The following is a 6597-nucleotide window of genomic DNA, read 5'->3' on the forward strand; positions in this document are numbered from 1 at the left end:
ACTATATTTTTGATTTTTCTCAAAAGCATTTCATTCCTTGCCAATGACATTTTGAAAGTATTTTCAAATTTTTGCTTCTTCCTAGTTAACCGAAACGACTAGATACTTCACCTAAGGAGGTCGCCTTGTCATCCATCATGGGTGAATTATCACTCTATTCGACAAAGAAAGTAAACTAAAATAAAAACAAAAGATCAAAAGAAAGAGAAAATAAAATTTGCTCCTTAGGAAAGAACCGAGTTTCGAAGAAAACCCTTGGAGTTTATTGGACACATATATACAAAATGTAACAAGAAGAATGCACATAGCATCACCCAAAATACACCATCAATACCAATACAATCACAATCGGGTATAACATTCATAATGAGTGCATGAAACATGCCCGACAAGGGCGATACTTGATATATTTATCCATATTCCCATCAAAGGCCAACCCAAAATCTATCCAACCAATGCCACCAAATAAAATTAACAAGTATAGACCATCAAATGTAGAGCAATGTACCCAAAATCTATCCAACCAATGCTACCAAATGAAACCCACAAGTATAGACCGTCAAATGTAGAGCAATGTACCCCCCCCCCCCCCCCCCCCAATTAAAATTCATTGCATTATCTCCAATGAAAATATATAATGAGAGTAGAAGAGGGTAAAGACTCCCTATGGCACACTAGGCGCTCGGGTCCATGTCAATAGATGGTCATGTTGCCTTACTAGGGGCCTAGTCGGTTTCACTACCAAAGGCATTTCATTATCATCTCAGGAGCTAGGAAGTTACAACTCTAGGCCTTTTTAGACTACTTTAGAGGTTGATGCTTTTCCCTTTTTGGTGGTAGCTTCCACCCTGCCTTTATCCGAGTATGAGCCTTTTTAGCATCCAATAGCAAATATTCCTTGGAGATATACCTATGAAAAAGAAAAATACCAAAACCAAAGCAAAAGAGAAATAATAAAAAATATTTTTGTGATTTTAATATATGAAGAAAGAAAATAAAACTGAAGAAAAATAAAGGTAGATGCAAGGTAACTTCATCATTGCGACTCATGGAACTCATTTGTCACAACACTCAACTCTTTAAACTTGATATTGTCACTCCTTCACATATCGCCCATTTGGCTCATATAACATTCATGGCCCCAATAGAAACACAAATGTCCCTATACCTTTAAGAATGGAGTCACCTGATCTATCAAAGGGCAAGGTAAGCATTCATGTCTCTCGGATTACTCAGACTTCACCCGTGAAGGCTATGATAAGCACATTTATCGATCAAATCATGGATGAAACATTCATCAACAATCTCAACCAAAAATCACTAGTTATCCTATATTTAAAACCATTTGGACTCAAAACTATGCTCCAAGAATTATCAAACAATGCCCCAAGAAAGTTCACATTAACCATTACAAGCTTATAAGGAGTTCCTCTCTTATCGACATTTTAACAAACATGTGGTCTATCTAATAAGAGTGAAAGACCATAGAAGCAGGCAACTCTCCGTCAGCAAGCCTGCTACTCCTGCCTGCTTCATCAGCTACTTGCTCCATGATTTTACTATATCATCTCTAATTAATTATTATAAGTCATTTATGTATTAAAAAATTAATAACCTATATATATATATATATATATATATATATATAATTTTACCAAGATTAATTAATTTGATAAATTAATAATAGTAATAACTAACTATTCTTTCATGACAATATTTTCACTTCAAACATGAGTCTGTTTTTGTAAAATGGGATGAATAAAGTACTCTTGTAAGGGCATGAAAAAAATAAACATGATAAATTAAAGGATCGAATTGAGTAATCTTTGTGTGGTTTATTTATCATTTAATATCCTTATAGATTAAACCACACAAAGATTACTCAATTCGATCTATTAATATAATTAAACCACAGAAAGATTACTCAATTGGATCCATTAATTTATCATATTTATTTTTTTCATGCCCTTATAAGCGTACTCTATTCGTCCCATTTTATAAAAACAGACTCATGTTTGAAGTGAAAATATTGTCATCAAAGAATAGTTAGTTATTACTATTATTAATTTATCGAATTAATTAATCTTTGTAAAAATATATATATTTATATATTTATTAGTTAAAAAATAAAAATATAGAATTTATTTTAATTAAATATTATTAATTTTTTAATACATAAATAAATTATAATAATTAATTAGAGATGATATAGTAAAATCATGGAGCAAGTAGCTTATGAAGCAGATAGGAGTAACAGGCTTGCTGACGGAGAGTTGCCTGCTTCCGTGGCCTTTTCCTCTTATTAGATAGTAAGATTATGCATATATTAAAATTATACAGCTATAAATGGTAAAAAATTTTAAATATAGTATATTTTGGTAAGTTTTCCTTTTACAAATTCACACCATAAAAAATTTCTTGAAAACTTTATAAACAAATGTGAAGACTTTCAGAATGAATTAACTACAAGGATAATATAATTTAACTCTAATCAATGTTTTTTTTTATTTAGTATAATGGACAATTAATATAAAATAATTATTTTTAACAAAATGATCAACTAATATGGAACGGAGAAAGTAAATTATAAAAATGGAAAAGGTACAAATATACCCTCGAACTTTGATAAATGGTACAAATATACCCTTATCACTAATGGAGGAACACGATCGTGACACGTGTCCCGCAGTTAGTCATAAGAGTATTTTTGCACCTTTTCATTAGCGGTAAGGGTATATTTGTACCTAAAGTATGACGGAGGTTATGTTTGCACCATTTATCAAAGTTTGAGGGTATATTTGTACCTTTGCCCAAATAAAAAAAATGAATAGATAATAATAAAAGACGATAATGAATGAATAAATGAATACAAGACTTTCGCGTCTCTTTGCTGCTTCAAATATGGGACTTTAAACCATTTTTTCCTTCTGGCGACTTTTCGTATCCACACGCCATGTTATTTGTTTTAGGATTTTTCTAGGAATTGACTCGGAAAGGAGAAGGGCCGCATTAACCCATCATAGAAATACAAATGGAAAGAGTCTATTTTGGACCCATCGTTTTACATGTCAAACAAAAGGAAAAGATTAGAATCTAACTATCGTGAACCAATACACAAACAGTCATACAAAAATAAACAAGATAAAGGTAACTAATCAAAGGAAACACAACATATGATAACAATACAATCAATCTGTTGAATTTAGCAAATAAATAAAAATAATAAAAGATTGACTAAAATTATGCCAGGCATGCTTGTTTGAATATCAAAAAGGGGGAGGGTAAGGACCATGCTATTGATTTAAATAAAAAAATCAAGGAGAAAGAGAAGGAAGAGATTAAAACATGCTATTAAAGAACGCAAACAGAAAGACATTCTACTACTATAGTTAAATGAGTATTGATACTTAAGACTACCCAAGCAGAAATTTTTAAATGGAACCAATTTCAACAATGGGTTCAAGGAAAGATCTTTTGAAGGAAAATAAACAATAATGATATGTTCGACACAGACAGTTAAGAACACGAGTAAATTGAGAATTTATTACTAAAGAACAACTTTTAATTCCTAAGATGGCATCTTTATTTTCCTAGAGTAATAAACATAGGCACTAATGCACGAAACAGTGAGAACAAAAGTCCAACAAAATAATACTTTTAATCAAAGCATGAAGGAGTGAATTCATAGCTATATTACTAATCCATTTCCCTAAAATTCAAGTTTGAGGAAGACGAGAATAGTGCAGCTAAATAACACTTTGTCATGAGCTAATTACTTCAGTAAGCACCCAATTAAGAGGACAAAAATAAGTTCTTAAACTACACCAACTTGATACAAAACAAATAAAGAATGACTTTACATATAGACGCAATCAAATAAATTCATCGATAATATGGGTCTAAAAATCATTACGAGCCCCCCTGCTACTTTTTCCTAATCATATAAACAAACCCAACCAATAGAGGAATGAAAAGCTCCTAATAAATGCTTGAGCAAAATAGTATTAATCTATAGACAACACACATACACACAAGTGGAGTAAAAGTTAATCCCTTATACGGATCTTTTACTCAAAAAGAAAATTCTAAGGAAAATACATAAACTGTGGAACATTCTTGGATGACATTCTGTACATGAATTCAATATATTACTAATCAAACTAATACAGTAGATTAAACTATCAGTAAACTTTGAATTAGAAATAAAATTATGAATAAAAAGGAAACCGAAATCCAACCAAAACAACATTACACTAAGACGACATATTGAGACTAAAAATAGGGATATTCAACTGAAGAGAGGGAAGACCAGACAACAATATTCAAGTTTTAAAAAAAAATGACATGTCGGGGATGAATAAAATTAGCATCATAGCGATTTCAAAAGCAAACTAAAACATAAATTAGTAGATGAAAACATTGAACTCAAGACAGTGAACTAACAATTAAAAAATAGAAATTTTGCAATACATGCTAAAAAACAGAGCCATTCTACACTATGAGATGAGCTCCAGGCAATCAAACCGAAAGACTACACAAATCCACAATAAAGCAAAAGTTGTAGTATAAATATTGGCTTTGCAAACAACATAGCAAAGATTATCTCAAATAAACCCTATGGCTATCGGAGCTATCTACAATAAACAATCCCAGCATTACAACGATTATGACTACAGTGACTATAGAACGATGAGATGAAAAAGAAGATAGAATCAAAACTAAATGGGAAGGAAGATTACCTATGTTGGAGCAACAAAATAAGACAACGAACTAGCGTCGGATTTACAACCATCGAAAAATAACATTGTCATCAACTCAAAAACTGCAATCAGTCGACGAACCTTCAATGCTTCCAATTAAACAATCAGCTTTCAAAGAAGAAGGCAAGAGATAATTTTACTAAAGAAGCTGATGTACTCTAAAAAAGTTTTCTTTTTTTTTTTTTAGAATTTCAAACCCCTCATTTTTTTAAAAGAATTTCTCCCTTTTTTTTCTTTTCTCCACCACCCCCTCTTTCAGCTCAATAAGGATATTTTATAGAAGGAATTAGGGGGTAGATTTCCAGGTTCAAACGATGTGGGAACAAATATTACAGGATCCTTTTGGGAAATTCGGATAGGACCTCTTTGAAATTTGAAAATAAGATAGGATTATGAGTTGAATTTGGTACAAAATTGTACTATCCCTCTCTTGGATTACAAAATTCAACTGTTAAGAGTACATGAGGTATCAAGTTTCTAGAATTTTTATCGTAGACGGGGTTGACAATGGGTTGGGGTTTGTCTGGTCGGAGGCTATTCGGGTCGTTGGGGATAAGTCGGAGGTGGTCGAGTTTTAGCGGTGTTGGGTTGATTTGGCGCTGTTAGGTCGGTTTAGCATTGATCGGGTGTTGGAAGCTGATATCGTTTGGCTATTTGTTGTTTGTTGAAACTGATAAAATGGGTTTTGTTAAGATTGCCGTATTTATATGAATGAGAGATGGTGTGGGCCGGGTTAGGAAATTTTGTTGGGCTGCTAGTAGTTAATGAATTGGGGGTTAGCATTTGGGCCTGGGCTGGGTTCGGTTTACTGGGTAGATTTGGAGGGAGGTTTTAGGCTGTGGGTTTAATTGATTATTTTGGGCTAATTAGGTGACTGGGTTGGATTGGGTCAAGAAAAGGAGTTGGGCTGATGTATTGTTGGGTTAAATGTGGGTTTAAAATTATGATTGGGGTTATTTAATTACCTGATCCCAATTAAGATTAGGTTTGGGCTATTTAATAAATTGACTATTGATTGAATTTTAGTCAATTATGTTTGAGTTTTAACCTAATTGAAAGTTAATTAGCCAATTGTATTGCAATTGTGGCCAAATTGACTTCAATTAAAGTCAAATCTAATAAATTGACCAAATTGAATGAAGATTTGAAATGAATTAGCAACTAATTTAATCCCGAGCTTCTTGATTCGATATAATTGAGTAGATATTTCTCCAAATAAGTTTTTCTTGCAAATCAATTATATTTAAATCAAGATTTTAATCATTTGAATTTATTCTTAAGATAATCCTTGATTAAAATTTGATTTTTGTAAAATAAATATTTAGGTAAAAAATTATAAAATTTTGTATAATTGAATACAATAATATATTACTTAAAATGACAAATTTACCTAAATAAATGCTTTGAAAAGCTTTTTATTCGGATGAAATAAATATTGTAATTTTATTTAAAATTGAAGAAACTCGAAATTAAACTTGGTTATGGAGGGCCAAAATTAGGTGTCAACAACTGCCCCCTCCCTTTGGGTAGGGTGGATGCAAGTAACCCTGGCCAAAGGGAGGTTGGCATTCCTAATTTTTATCCGACCATAATTTTGAATCTGAAAGAGGTTGGTTATCATACAAGTTTTGGAGTTATGGTCGGACCTCAATATTAGGATTCCTACATATCTCAAGTTGCATGAGAATACAGGCAATGTGTAGTTCATAAAGCTTAATTTTAAGCATGATCTTCAAGAAAATTCATGAGCTATCTTGGCTTTGGAGTTTTGATGAAATTGAGAAACTGGAGAATAAAGGGATTTGGGGGGAGGTTGAAATGCAGTTGAGTTTTCAAA

General features: G+C 32.0%; 1 long non-coding RNA gene across 2 annotated transcripts; it reads right to left on the reverse strand.

The window, feature by feature from the left end:
* Positions 1-331: 331 nt before the first annotated feature.
* LOC124895882 lies at positions 332-5439 on the reverse strand. 2 transcript variants are annotated; one of them, XR_007051946.1, is made up of 2 exons: positions 4740-5439; positions 332-910 (listed from the first exon to the last, which is right to left on the reverse strand). It is a non-coding gene; the product is annotated as an uncharacterized LOC124895882 (long non-coding RNA). The 2 variants fall into 2 exon arrangements; XR_007051947.1 differs by lacking the exon at positions 332-910 and adding an exon at positions 2767-3042.
* Positions 5440-6597: the final 1158 nt, after the last annotated feature.

Source organism: Capsicum annuum, chromosome 2 (assembly GCF_002878395.1).
Source record: "Capsicum annuum cultivar UCD-10X-F1 chromosome 2, UCD10Xv1.1, whole genome shotgun sequence".
Taxonomy (NCBI): Eukaryota; Viridiplantae; Streptophyta; class Magnoliopsida; order Solanales; family Solanaceae; genus Capsicum; species Capsicum annuum.